Raw genomic sequence first — 16,091 nt, 5'->3', positions numbered from 1 at the left:
CTGAGAGAGGGCCATGGCCTCATTGGGGAATGGCCAGGGAATAGATAGGGGAGGCCAGGAGATGCTGGGGATAAATAGGGACATAATATAGTGCACCTGAGAGAGGGCCATGGCCTCATGGGGAATGGCCAGGGAAGAGATAGGGGAGGCCAGGAGATGCTGGGGATAAATAGGGACATAATATAGTGCACCTGAGAGAGGGCCATGGCCTCATGGGGAAGGGCCAGGGAAGAGATAGGGGAGGCCAGGAGATGCTGGGGATAAATAGGGACATAATATAGTGCACCTGAGAGAGGGCCATGGCCTCATGGGGAAGGGCCAGGGAAGAGATAGGGGAGGCCAGGAGATGCTGGGGATAAATAGGGACATAATATAGTGCACCTGAGAGAGGGCCATGGCCTCATGGGGAAGGGCCAGGGAAGAGATAGGGGAGGCCAGGAGATGCCGGGGATAAATAGGGACATAATATAGTGCACCTGAGAGAGGACCATGGCCTCATGGGGAAGGGCCAGGGAAGATATAGGAGAGGCCAGGAGATGCCGGGGATAAATAGGGACATAATATACTGCACCTGAGAGAGGGCCATGGCCTCATGGGGAAGGGCCAGTGAGGAGATGGGGAGGCCAGGAGATGCTGGGGATAAATAGGGACATAATATAGTGCACCTGAGAGAGGGCCATGGCCTCATGGGGAAGGGCCAGGGTAGAGATAGGGGAGGCCAGGAGATGCTGGGGATAAATAGGGACATAATATAGTGCACCTGAGAGAGGGCCATGGCCTCATGGGGAAGGGCCAGGGAAGAGATAGGGGAGGCCAGGAGATGCTGGGGATAAATAGGGACATAATATAGTGCACCTGAGAGAGGGCCATGGCCTCATGGGGAAGGGCCAGGGAAGATATAGGGGAGGCCAGGAGATGCTGGGGATAAATAGGGACATAATATAGTGCACCTGAGAGAGGGCCATGACCTCATGGGGAAGGGCCAGGGAAGAGATAGGGGAGGCCAGGAGATGCTGGGGATAAATAGGGACATAATATAGTGCACCTGAGAGAGGGCCATGGCCTCATTGGGGAATGGCCAGGGAAGAGTTAAGGGAGGCCAGGAGATGCTGGGGATAAATAGGGACATAATATAGTGCACCTGAGAGAGGGCCATGGCCTCATGGGGAATGGCCAGGGAAGAGATAGGGGAGGCCAGGAGATGCTGGGGATAAATAGGGACATAATATAGTGCACCTGAGAGAGGGCCATGGCCTCATGGGGAAGGGCCAGGGAAGAGATAGGGGAGGCCAGGAGATGCTGGGGATAAATAGGGACATAATATAGTGCACCTGAGAGAGGGCCATGGCCTCATGGGGAAGGGCCAGGGAAGAGATAGGGGAGGCCAGGAGATGCTGGGGATAAATAGGGACATAATATAGTGCACCTGAGAGAGGGCCATGGCCTCATGGGGAAGGGCCAGGGAAGAGATAGGGGAGGCCAGGAGATGCCGGGGATAAATAGGGACATAATATAGTGCACCTGAGAGAGGACCATGGCCTCATGGGGAAGGGCCAGGGAAGATATAGGAGAGGCCAGGAGATGCCGGGGATAAATAGGGACATAATATAGTGCACCTGAGAGAGAGCCATGGCCTCATGGGGAAGGGCCAGGGAAGAGATAGGGGAGGCCAGGAGATGCCGGGGATAAATAGGGACATAATATAGTGCACCTGAGAGAGGGCCATGGCCTCATGGGGAAGGGCCAGGGAAGAGATAGGGGAGGCCAGGAGATGCTGGGGATAAATAGGGACATAATATAGTGCACCTGAGAGAGGGCCATGGCCTCATGGGGAAGGGCCAGGGAAGAGATAGGGGAGGCCAGGAGATGCTGGGGATAAATAGGGACATAATATAGTGCACCTGAGAGAGGGCCATGGCCTCATGGGGAAGGGCCAGGGAAGAGATAGGGGAGGCCAGGAGATGCTGGGGATAAATAGGGACATAATATAGTGCACCTGAGAGAGGGCCATGGCCTCATGGGGAAGGGCCAGGGAAGAGATAGGAGAGGCCAGGAGATGCCGGGGATAAATAGGGACATAATATAGTGCACCTGAGAGAGGGCCATGGCCTCATGGGAAGGGCCAGGGAAGAGATAGGGGAGGCCAGGAGATGCCGGGGATAAATAGGGACATAATATAGTGCACCTGAGAGAGGGCCATGGCCTCATGGGGAAGGGCCAGGGAAGATATAGGAGAGGCCAGGAGATGCCGGGGATAAATAGGGACATAATATAGTGCACCTGAGAGAGAGCCATGGCCTCATGGGGAAGGGCCAGGGAAGAGATAGGGGAGGCCAGGAGATGCCGGGGATAAATAGGGACATAATATAGTGCACCTGAGAGAGAGCCATGGCCTCATGGGGAAGGGCCAGGGAAGAGATAGGGGAGGCCAGGAGATGCTGGGGATAAATAGGGACATAATATAGTGCACCTGAGAGAGGGCCATGGCCTCATGGGGAAGGGCCAGGGAAGAGATAGGAGAGGCCAGGAGATGCTGGGGATAAATAGGGACATAATATAGTGCACCTGAGAGAGGGCCATGGCCTCATGGGGAAGGGCCAGGGAAGAGATAGGGGAGGCCAGGAGATGCTGGGGATAAATAGGGACATAATATAGTGCACCTGAGAGAGGGCCATGGCCTCATGGGGAAGGGCCAGGGAAGAGATAGGAGAGGCCAGGAGATGCTGGGGATAAATAGGGACATAATATAGTGCACCTGAGAGAGGGCCATGGCCTCATGGGGAAGGGCCAGGGAAGAGATAGGAGAGGCCAGGAGATGCTGGGGATAAATAGGGACATAATATAGTGCACCTGAGAGAGGGCCATAGCCTCATGGGGAAGGGCCAGGGAAGAGATAGGGGAGGCCAGGAGATGCTGGGGATAAATAGGGACATAATATAGTGCACCTGAGAGAGGGCCATGGCCTCATGGGGAAGGGCCAGGGAAGAGATAGGAGAGGCCAGGAGATGCTGGGGATAAATAGGGACATAATATAGTGCACCTGAGAGAGGGCCATGGCCTCATGGGGAAGGGCCAGGGAAGAGATAGGAGAGGCCAGGAGATGCTGGGGATAAATAGGGACATAATATAGTGCACCTGAGAGAGGGCCATGGCCTCATGGGGAAGGGCCAGGGAAGAGATAGGAGAGGCCAGGAGATGCTGGGGATAAATAGGGACATAATATAGTGCACCTGAGAGAGGGCCATGGCCTCATGGGGAAGGGCCAGGGAAGAGATAGGGGAGGCCAGGAGATGCTGGGGATAAATAGGGACATAATATAGTGCACCTGAGAGAGGGCCATGGCCTCATGGGGAAGGGCCAGGGAAGAGATAGGGGAGGCCAGGAGATGCCGGGGATAAATAGGGACATAATATAGTGCACCTGAGAGAGGACCATGGCCTCATGGGGAAGGGCCAGGGAAGATATAGGAGAGGCCAGGAGATGCCGGGGATAAATAGGGACATAATATAGTGCACCTGAGAGAGAGCCATGGCCTCATGGGGAAGGGCCAGGGAAGAGATAGGGGAGGCCAGGAGATGCCGGGGATAAATAGGGACATATATAGTGCACCTGAGAGAGGGCCATGGCCTCATGGGGAAGGGCCAAGGAAGAGATAGGGGAGGCCAGGAGATGCTGGGGATAAATAGGGACATAATATAGTGCACCTGAGAGAGGGCCATGGCCTCATGGGGAAGGGCCAAGGAAGAGATAGGGGAGGCCAGGAGATGCTGGGGATAAATAGGGACATAATATAGTGCACCTGAGAGAGGGCCATGGCCTCATGGGGAAGGGCCAGGGAAGAGATAGGGGAGGCCAGGAGATGCTGGGGATAAATAGGGACATAATATAGTGCACCTGAGAGAGGGCCATGGCCTCATGGGGAAGGGCCAGGGAAGAGATAGGGGAGGCCAGGAGATGCTGGGGATAAATAGGGACATAATATAGTGCACCTGAGAGAGGACCATGGCCTCATGGGGAAGGGCCAGGGAAGATATAGGAGAGGCCAGGAGATGCCGGGGATAAATAGGGACATAATATAGTGCACCTGAGAGAGAGCCATGGCCTCATGGGGAAGGGCCAGGGAAGAGATAGGGGAGGCCAGGAGATGCTGGGGATAAATAGGGACATAATATAGTGCACCTGAGAGAGGGCCATGGCCTCATGGGGAAGGGCCAGGGAAGAGATAGGGGAGGCCAGGAGATGCTGGGGATAAATAGGGACATAATATAGTGCACCTGAGAGAGGGCCATGGCCTCATGGGGAAGGGCCAGGGAAGAGATAGGGGAGGCCAGGAGATGCTGGGGATAAATAGGGACATAATATAGTGCACCTGAGAGAGGGCCATGGCCTCATGGGGAAGGGCCAGGGAAGAGATAGGAGAGGCCAGGAGATGCCGGGGATAAATAGGGACATAATATAGTGCACCTGAGAGAGGGCCATGGCCTCATGGGAAGGGCCAGGGAAGAGATAGGGGAGGCCAGGAGATGCCGGGGATAAATAGGGACATAATATAGTGCACCTGAGAGAGGGCCATGGCCTCATGGGGAAGGGCCAGGGAAGATATAGGAGAGGCCAGGAGATGCCGGGGATAAATAGGGACATAATATAGTGCACCTGAGAGAGAGCCATGGCCTCATGGGGAAGGGCCAGGGAAGAGATAGGGGAGGCCAGGAGATGCCGGGGATAAATAGGGACATAATATAGTGCACCTGAGAGAGAGCCATGGCCTCATGGGGAAGGGCCAGGGAAGAGATAGGGGAGGCCAGGAGATGCTGGGGATAAATAGGGACATAATATAGTGCACCTGAGAGAGGGCCATGGCCTCATGGGGAAGGGCCAGGGAAGAGATAGGAGAGGCCAGGAGATGCTGGGGATAAATAGGGACATAATATAGTGCACCTGAGAGAGGGCCATGGCCTCATGGGGAAGGGCCAGGGAAGAGATAGGGGAGGCCAGGAGATGCTGGGGATAAATAGGGACATAATATAGTGCACCTGAGAGAGGGCCATGGCCTCATGGGGAAGGGCCAGGGAAGAGATAGGAGAGGCCAGGAGATGCTGGGGATAAATAGGGACATAATATAGTGCACCTGAGAGAGGGCCATGGCCTCATGGGGAAGGGCCAGGGAAGAGATAGGAGAGGCCAGGAGATGCTGGGGATAAATAGGGACATAATATAGTGCACCTGAGAGAGGGCCATAGCCTCATGGGGAAGGGCCAGGGAAGAGATAGGGGAGGCCAGGAGATGCTGGGGATAAATAGGGACATAATATAGTGCACCTGAGAGAGGGCCATGGCCTCATGGGGAAGGGCCAGGGAAGAGATAGGAGAGGCCAGGAGATGCTGGGGATAAATAGGGAAATATTATAGTGCACCTGAGAGAGGGCCATGGCCTCATGGGGAAGGGCCAGGGAAGAGATAGGAGAGGCCAGGAGATGCTGGGGATAAATAGGGACATAATATAGTGCACCTGAGAGAGGGCCATGGCCTCATGGGGAAGGGCCAGGGAAGAGATAGGAGAGGCCAGGAGATGCTGGGGATAAATAGGGACATAATATAGTGCACCTGAGAGAGGGCCATGGCCTCATGGGGAAGGGCCAGGGAAGAGATAGGGGAGGCCAGGAGATGCTGGGGATAAATAGGGACATAATATAGTGCACCTGAGAGAGGGCCATGGCCTCATGGGGAAGGGCCAGGGAAGAGATAGGGGAGGCCAGGAGATGCCGGGGATAAATAGGGACATAATATAGTGCACCTGAGAGAGAGCCATGGCCTCATGGGGAAGGGCCAGGGAAGAGATAGGGGAGGCCAGGAGATGCCGGGGATAAATAGGGACATATATAGTGCACCTGAGAGAGGGCCATGGCCTCATGGGGAAGGGCCAAGGAAGAGATAGGGGAGGCCAGGAGATGCCGGGGATAAATAGGGACATAATATAGTGCACCTGAGAGAGGGCCATGGCCTCATGGGGAAGGGCCAAGGAAGAGATAGGGGAGGCCAGGAGATGCTGGGGATAAATAGGGACATAATATAGTGCACCTGAGAGAGGGCCATGGCCTCATGGGGAAGGGCCAGGGAAGAGATAGGGGAGGCCAGGAGATGCTGGGGATAAATAGGGACATAATATAGTGCACCTGAGAGAGGGCCATGGCCTCATGGGGAAGGGCCAGGGAAGAGATAGGGGAGGCCAGGAGATGCTGGGGATAAATAGGGACATAATATAGTGCACCTGAGAGAGGACCATGGCCTCATGGGGAAGGGCCAGGGAAGATATAGGAGAGGCCAGGAGATGCCGGGGATAAATAGGGACATAATATAGTGCACCTGAGAGAGAGCCATGGCCTCATGGGGAAGGGCCAGGGAAGAGATAGGGGAGGCCAGGAGATGCTGGGGATAAATAGGGACATAATATAGTGCACCTGAGAGAGGGCCATGGCCTCATGGGGAAGGGCCAGGGAAGAGATAGGGGAGGCCAGGAGATGCTGGGGATAAATAGGGACATAATATAGTGCACCTGAGAGAGGGCCATGGCCTCATGGGGAAGGGCCAGGGAAGAGATAGGGGAGGCCAGGAGATGCTGGGGATAAATAGGGACATAATATAGTGCACCTGAGAGAGGGCCATGGCCTCATGGGGAAGGGCCAGGGAAGAGATAGGAGAGGCCAGGAGATGCCGGGGATAAATAGGGACATAATATAGTGCACCTGAGAGAGGGCCATGGCCTCATGGGAAGGGCCAGGGAAGAGATAGGGGAGGCCAGGAGATGCCGGGGATAAATAGGGACATAATATAGTGCACCTGAGAGAGGGCCATGGCCTCATGGGGAAGGGCCAGGGAAGATATAGGAGAGGCCAGGAGATGCCGGGGATAAATAGGGACATAATATAGTGCACCTGAGAGAGAGCCATGGCCTCATGGGGAAGGGCCAGGGAAGAGATAGGGGAGGCCAGGAGATGCCGGGGATAAATAGGGACATAATATAGTGCACCTGAGAGAGAGCCATGGCCTCATGGGGAAGGGCCAGGGAAGAGATAGGGGAGGCCAGGAGATGCTGGGGATAAATAGGGACATAATATAGTGCACCTGAGAGAGGGCCATGGCCTCATGGGAAGGGCCAGGGAAGAGATAGAGGAGGCCAGGAGATGCCGGGGATAAATAGGGACATAATATAGTGCACCTGAGAGAGGGCCATGGCCTCATGGGAAGGGCCAGGGAAGAGATAGGGGAGGCCAGGAGATGCCGGGGATAAATAGGGACATAATATAGTGCACCTGAGAGAGGGCCATGGCCTCATGGGGAAGGGCCAGGGAAGATATAGGAGAGGCCAGGAGATGCCGGGGATAAATAGGGACATAATATAGTGCACCTGAGAGAGAGCCATGGCCTCATGGGGAAGGGCCAGGGAAGAGATAGGGGAGGCCAGGAGATGCCGGGGATAAATAGGGACATAATATAGTGCACCTGAGAGAGAGCCATGGCCTCATGGGGAAGGGCCAGGGAAGAGATAGGGGAGGCCAGGAGATGCTGGGGATAAATAGGGACATAATATAGTGCACCTGAGAGAGGGCCATGGCCTCATGGGGAAGGGCCAGGGAAGAGATAGGAGAGGCCAGGAGATGCTGGGGATAAATAGGGACATAATATAGTGCACCTGAGAGAGGGCCATGGCCTCATGGGGAAGGGCCAGGGAAGAGATAGGGGAGGCCAGGAGATGCTGGGGATAAATAGGGACATAATATAGTGCACCTGAGAGAGGGCCATGGCCTCATGGGGAAGGGCCAGGGAAGAGATAGGAGAGGCCAGGAGATGCTGGGGATAAATAGGGACATAATATAGTGCACCTGAGAGAGGGCCATGGCCTCATGGGGAAGGGCCAGGGAAGAGATAGGGGAGGCCGGGAGATGCTGGGGATACATAGGGACATAATATAGTGCACCTGAGAGAGGGCCATGGCCTCATGGGGAAGGGCCAGGGAAGAGATAGGGGAGGCCAGGAGATGCTGGGGATAAATAGGGACATAATATAGTGCACCTGAGAGAGGGCCATGGCCTCATGGGGAAGGGCCAGGGAAGAGATAGGAGAGGCCAGGAGATGCTGGGGATAAATAGGGACATAATATAGTGCACCTGAGAGAGGGCCATGGCCTCATGGGGAAGGGCCAGGGAAGAGATAGGGGAGGCCAGGAGATGCTGGGGATAAAATACTAGGAAGCTACAAGTGAGAATGATAATAAACAGAAAATTGACAGGCCCAATCAGCGCCCCTTGTCCTGCGGTGCCCTGTGCCATGGCACTGGTGGCACTACCCTAGTTACGGCCTTGGACTGCACGGCAGCAGGTTTTTTATAAAGTTTGCCGGAATTAGCTGCAAGCTTATTATCATAACACAAAAGTGGGGTAGGAAACAAAGCTAATGGTGTGCAGTACAGAAAGCATTGAGGTCGGAGATTTTTCTGCAGGCATTATCCCACTAGCTGAGACAAATACAGCATTAATAAAATATCAATTCCAAGGGGATACATTGTCGGCATACTAAATGCACCCGCGTCTTTTACTGCACTGACATGTTCCTGTCATAATCACTTGCAGCCTTATATTCCGAGGGGCTCTTACTTAGTATGACAGCTGAAGTTAAGCATTGATTTAAAATGTCGTTAAAATAACCATCTACGTATCCACCGAAGGCTCTTACCCAGGACTGTTGTCTGCAAGTGAGAACGTCTTCCCAGCTGAAGTACGGCGCAGATGATACTCTGCGTTCCCCAACAGAAAAACAGTTGTGGCATCTGCATTATTCATTCTTTAGGGGCCTATTTATCATTTCATATTTGTGGGCACCTTCCGAAAATGGTTGTATTTGGGGGGGGGGGGTAACCGCAGATATTATATTATTATTATTATTAGCATTTATTTATATGGCGCCACAAGTGGTCCGCAGCGCCTTACACAGTACATAAACAAATAAGTAACGAGCGACTTACAATACAATGCAGGACACAGACATGGATAATAAACATTGTTATGTTAGAGACCTTTACACCCACATAAGCAGCCAGGTGTTAGTTGCCCTAATGGGGAGTAAGAGATAAATTAAATTAGGGAGTAGGGAGAAGCACAAGAGGGTAGAGGGCCCTGCTCGAAAGAGCTTACATTCTAAGAGGGAGGGGCAGACAAACAGGAGTGACACAGATGGGGTAGGTGGGGAGGAAGGAAGATGTAGCATATGCTGGCTCAGTGGACTAGTATCTGGGTGCTCTTCTGCATTGCTGATCCTATGTGGATATTACACCAGGCTGAGGGGCCTATTCATTAACACATAAAATTATCTGGAGGAAATTAGGTTTAGAGCTGGCATTGAGTTCTACCTAATTACTGGGGGAATTCATCATTCCTCCTCCCCATCAGTATCTATTCTGAAAAGCTGTCATTTTTGCGATAACAGCTTTTCGGGAAATAGATACTTTTCCCTGTCTATACCTACCTTACCCCAGCTGTAATCAGCGCTCTACCTTACCCCAGCTGTAATCAGTGCTCTACCTTACCCCAGCTGTAATCAGTGCTCTACCTTACCGCAGCTGTAATCAGTGCTCTACCTTACCCCAGCTGTAATCAGTGCTCTACCTTACCCCAGCTGTAATCAGCGCTCTACCTTACCGCAGCTGTAATCAGCGCTCTACCTTACCCCAGCGGAAATCAGCGCTCTACCTTACCCCAGCTGTAATCAGTGCTCTACCTTACCGCAGCTGTAATCAGTGCTCTACCTTACCCCAGCTATAATCAGTGCTCTACCTTACCCCAGCTGTAATCAGTGCTCTACCTTACCCCAGCTGTAATCAGTGCTCTACCTTACCGCAGCTGTAATCAGTGCTCTACCTTACCGCAGCTGTAATCAGTGCTCTACCTTACCCCAGCTGTACTCAGTGCTCTACCTTACCGCAGCTGTGATCAGTGCTCTACCTTACCGCAGTTCTAATCAGTGCTGTACCTTACCGCAGCTGTGATCAGTGCTCTACCTTACCGCAGCTGTGATCAGTGCTCTACCTTACCGCAGCTGTACTCAGTGCTCTACCTTACCGCAGCTGTACTCAGTGCTCTACCTTACCCCAGCTGTAATCAGTGCTCTACCTTACCCCAGCTGTAATCAGTGCTCTACCTTACCCCAGCTGTAATCAGTGCTCTACCTTACCCCAGCTGTAATCAGTGCTCTACCTTACCGCAGCTGTAATCAGTGCTCTACCATACCCCAGCTGTAATCAGTGTTCTACCTTACCGCAGCTGTAATCAGCGCTCTACCTTACCGCAGCTGTAATCAGCGCTCTACCTTACCGCAGCTGTAATCAGCGCTCTACCTTACCCCAGCTGTAATCAGCGCTCTACCTTACCGCAGCTGTAATCAGCGCTCTACCTTACCCCAGCTGTAATCAGCGCTCTACCTTACCCCAGCTGTAATCAGTGATCTACCTTACCCCAGCTGTAATCAGTGCTCTACCTTACCGCAGCTGTAATCAGTGCTCTACCTTACCGCAGCTGTAATCAGTGCTCTACCTTACCCCAGCTGTACTCAGTGCTCTACCTTACCGCAGCTGTAATCAGTGCTCTACCTTACCGCAGCTGTAATCAGTGCTCTACCTTACCGCAGCTGTAATCAGTGCTCTACCTTACACCAGCTGTAATCAGTGCTCTACCTTACCCCAGCTGTAATCAGTGCTGTACCTTACCGCAACTGTACTCAGTGCTCTACCTTACCCCAGCTGTAATCAGTGCTCTACCTTACCCCAGCTGTAATCAGTGCTCTACCTTACCCCAGCTGTAATCAGTGCTCTACCTTACCCCAGCTGTAATCAGTGCTCTACCTTACCCCAGCTGTAATCAGTGCTCTACCTTACCACAGCTGTAATCAGTGCTCTACCTTACCCCAGCTGTAATCAGTGCTCTACCTTACCTCAGCTGTAATCAGTGCTCTACCTTACCGCAGCTGTAATCAGTGCTCTACCTTACCGCAGCTGTAATCAGTGCTCTACCTTACCGCAGCTGTAATCAGTGCTGCGCATGCGCCGTTACATTCACAAAAGCAGCGCACACGCAGCGCTGCCTACAGCTGCGGAGATTCTGTGTGTCCCTCCAAACCCCCCCCCCTCCCCCCTATCCGCTCACCTCCCCCCTGTCCTCCACTTACCTGCACGCTGCAGCCGCCTCAGGCTCCGGCTGCTGTACTGACACTGAGTTCTCCCTGCAGACCACAGTAAAGTTTAGAAAAAAAACGAAAAAACTTTTTTTTTTTCTTTCTAAACTTTACTGTGTTCTGCCGGGATAACACAATGTCAGCACAGCAGCCGGAACCTGAGAAGCGACTAGAGTGACGGAGGGAGCTGGCAGAGGACCTGCCCAGCTGACAGCAGTTGTTGATGAATAGGCCCCACAGTGCAGCCTCCAATGGCTCCAACTTTATGGCTAAAAGAAGAGGTAATACTGCCCTCGTCCCAAACCATTTGCCATAAGTCTCGTTACATCACATTTCAAGTTTGTTTAGTGCAAATTGTGCTAATTAATTAGATTCAAATGCTTTGTCTGCGTCCAGGCATCTCTTATCCTGAATGTGTTTTTCATTAAGCTATTGAATGGTGATAAAGACCTTATGGAGTTTGGATGGACGGTTTCCTTGCTATTTGCAGTCTGTGTGACACTTATCAGTATTACGTGGGAGGGTATCTTTCAGCAAGAATGTTTGTTTAATGTTATATATCCAGTATTAAGTAATGAAATTCTGCCTGCCTGTGTGCAACCAGCAGCTTTGCTCTATGGTTACAGTACAGTAAATGGGATTAGCTGGGTTTTCAATAGCTCGCACACAGTGCTTTGTGATTGAGAGAAGTCAGACGGTCTAGTCTACCATTGTGTGCCCCTGCCTGGCTGTGTGCAACCAGCAGCTTTGCTCTATGGTTACAGTACAGTAAATGGGATTAGCTGGGTTTTCAATAGCTCGCACACAGTGCTTTGTGATTGAGAGAAGTGAGACGGTCTAGTCTACCATTGTGTGCCCCTGCCTGGCTGTGTGCAACCAGCAGCTTTGCTCTATGGTTACAGTACAGTAAATGGGATTAGCTGGGTTTTCAATAGCTCGCACACAGTGCTTTGTGATTGAGAGAAGTGAGACGGTCTAGTTTACCATTGTGTGCCCCTGCTTGACTGTGTGCAACCAGCAGCTTTGCACTATGGTTACAGTACAGTAAATGGGATTAGCTGGGTTTTCAATAGCTCACACACAGTGCTTTGTGATTGAGAGAAGTGAGTCATCTAGTCTACCATTGTGTGCCCCTGCCTGGCTGGACTTGGTGTACTTGGCTCATTTACACAATGTTGTCAACAACTAGTTTTTGGCCAAATTGATACACCAATGCCCGTCCAGTTATTATTGCACTGTTTTTATACAGATTTAATACATGGCCTATGCTGATTTATTATACTTTTATTTTGACTTTCTTTTAATGTATCTGATTATTACGTATCATTAAATAAGCTATTTTATATTTAATGTGTCTTCTTTGTTTAGCATGTAATTATCTAACTAATTACGCATCAATTATATGTATTTGCATATTAAATTAAGACTTATGCTATGGATATAATTATCTATACATTCCCATTTTTAGTTTATTGGTTTTACTATTGTTTAGAATTAAATAGAATACTCAGATGTTGTTACTATTATAGTAGACATTTTCTTGACAAAGAACTTATCTACGTTGTGTACTGGACCTTTGCTATGTTACTGACCATACGTCTGCCTGACCCTTGGCTATCATTTGGCTGCACTGTGTACCAGACCCTAGCTACTGCTACTGACCATACATCTGCCTGACCATTGGCTATCATTTGGCTGCACTGTGTACCAGACCCTAGCTACTGTTACTGACCATATGTCTGCCTGACCCTTGGCTATCATTTGGCTGCACTGTGTACCAGACCCTAGCTACTGATACTGACCATACGTCTGCCAGACCCATGGCTATCATTTGGCTGCACTGTGTACCAGACCCTAGCTACTGTTACTGACCATACGTCTGCCTGACCCTTGGCTACCAATTGGCAGATCTGTGTACCACACCCTTGCTACTGCTACTGACCATACGTCTGCTTGACCCATGGCTATCATTTGGCTGCACTGTGTACCAGACCCTAGCTACAGATACTGACCATACGTCTGCCTGACACTTGGCTATCATTTGGCTGCACTGTGTACCAGACCCTAGCTACTGCTACTGACCATACGTCTGCCTGACCCTTGGCTATCATTTGGCTGCACCCTGTACCAGACCCTAGCTACTGCTACTGACCATACATCTGCCTGACCCTTGGCTATCATTTGGCTGCACTGTGTACCAGACCCTAGCTACTGTTACTGACCATACATCTGCATGACCCTTGGATACCAATTGGCAGCACCCTGTACCAGACCCTAGCTACTGCTACTGACATACATCTGCCTGACCATTGGCTATCATTTGGCTGCACTGTGTGCCATACCCTAGCTACAGCTACTGACCATACGTCTGCCTGACCCTTGGCTATCATTTGGCTGCACTGTGTACCAGACCCTAGCTACTGATACTGACCATACGTCTGCCTGACCTTTGGCTATCATTTGGCTGCACTGTGCACCAGACCCTAGCTACTGTTACTGACCATACGTCTGCCGGACCCTTGGCTACCAATTGGCTGCACTGTGTACCAGACCCTAGCTATTGCTACTGACCATACGGCCTGACCCTTGGCTATCATTTGGCTGCACCCTGTACCAGACCCTAGCTACTGATACTGACCATACGTCTGCCTGACCCTTGGCTATCATTTGGCTGCACTGTGTACCAGACACTAGCTACTGCAACTGACCATATGTCTGCCTGACCCTTGGCTATCATTTAGCTGCACCCTGTACCAGACCCTAGCTACTGTTACTGAACATACGTCTGCCTGACCCTTGGCTATCATTTAGCTGCACTGTGTACCAGACCCTAGCTACTGCTACTGACCATACATCTGCCTGACCCTTGGCTATCATTTGGCTGCACTGTGTACCAGACCCTAGCTACTGTTACTGACCATACGTCTGCCTGACCCTTGGCTATCATTTAGCTGCACTGTGTGCCAGACCCTAGCTACTGCTACTGACCATACATCTACCTGGCCCGTGGCTATCATTTGGCTGCACCCTGTACCAGACCCTAGATACTGTTACTGACCATACATCTGCCTGACCTTTGGCTATCATTTGGCTGCACCCTGTACCAGACCCTAGCTACTGCTACTGACCATACGTCTGCCTGACCCTTGGCTATCATTTGGCTGCACTGTGTACCAGACCCTAGCTACTGCTACTGACCATACATCTGCCTGACCCTTGGCTATCATTTGGTTGCACCCTGTACCAGACCCCAGCTACTGCTACTGACCATACGTCTGCCTGACCCTTGGCTATCATTTGTCTGCACCCTGTACCAGACCCTAGCTACTGCTACTGACCATACATCTGCTGACGCTTGGCTATCATTTGGCTGCACTGTGTACCAGACCCTAGCTACTGTTACTGACCATACGTCTGCATGACCCTTGGCTACCAATTGGCAGCACCCTGTACCAGACCCTAGCTACTGCTACTGACCATACATCTGCCTGACCATTGGCTATCATTTGGCTGCACTGTGTGCCATACCCTAGCTACTGCTACTGATCATACGTCTGCCTGACCCTTGGCTATCATTTGGCTGCACTGTGTACCAGACCCTAGCTACTGATACTGACCATACGTCTGCCTGACCCGTGGCTATCATTTGGCTGCACTGTGTACCAGACCCTAGCTACTGTTACTGACCATACGTCTGCCGGACCCTTGGCTACCAATTGGCTGCACTGTGTACCAGACCCTAGCTATTGCTACTGACCATACGTCTGCCTGACCCTTGGCTATCATTTGGCTGCACTATGTACCAGACCCTAGCTACTGATACTGACCATACATCTGCCTGACCCTTGGCTATCATTTGGCTGCACTGTGTACCAGACCCTAGCTACTGCTACTGACCATACGTCTGCCTGACCCTTGGCTATCATTTGGCTGCACCCTGTACCAGACCCTAGCTACTGCTACTGACCATACGTCTGCCTGACCCTTGGCTATCATTTGGCTGCACCCTGTACCAGACCCTATCTACTGCTACTGACCATACGTCTGCCTGACCCTTGGCTATCATTTGGCTGCACTGTGTACCAGACCCTAGCTACTGCTACTGACCATACGTCTGCCTGACCCTTGGCTATCATTTAGCTGCACCCTGTACCAGACCCTAGCTACTGTTACTGAACATACGTCTGCCTGACCCTTGGCTATCATTTAGCTGCACTGTGTACCAGACCCTAGCTACTGCTACTGACCATACATCCTACTGACCCTTGGCTATCATTTGGCTGCACTGCGTACCAGACCCTAGCTACTGTTACTGACCATACGTCTGCCTGACCCTTGGCTATCATTTAGCTGCACTGTGTGCCAGACCCTAGCTACTGCTACTGACCATAAGTCTACCTGGCCCTTGGCTATCATTTGGCTGCACTGTGTACCAGACCCTAGCTACTGTTACTGACCATACATCTGCCTGACCTTTGGCTATCATTTGGCTGCACCCTGTACCAGACCCTAGCTACTGCTACTGACCATACGTCTGTCTGACCCTTGGCTATCATTTGGCTGCACTGTGTACCAGACCCTAGCTACTGCTACTGACCATACGTCTGCCTGACCCTTGGCTATCATTTGGTTGCACCCTGTACCAGACCCTAGCTACTGCTACTGACCATACATCTGCCTGACCCTTGGCTATCATTTGGCTGCACCCTGTACCAGACCCTAGCTACTGCTACTGACCATATGTCTGCCTGACCCTTTGCTATCATTTGGCTGCACTGTGTACCAGACCCTAGCTACTGATACTGACCATACGTCTGCCTGACCCTTGGCTATCATTTGGTTGCACCCTGTACCAGACCCTAGCTACTGCTA

Source organism: Taudactylus pleione, unplaced genomic scaffold (genome assembly GCF_031769625.1).
Source record: "Taudactylus pleione unplaced genomic scaffold, aTauple2 ptg000278l, whole genome shotgun sequence".
NCBI classification, from domain to species: Eukaryota; Metazoa; Chordata; class Amphibia; order Anura; family Myobatrachidae; genus Taudactylus; species Taudactylus pleione.
The sequence above is the reverse complement of the archived record's forward strand: the minus strand, read 5'-3'. Positions refer to the sequence as shown.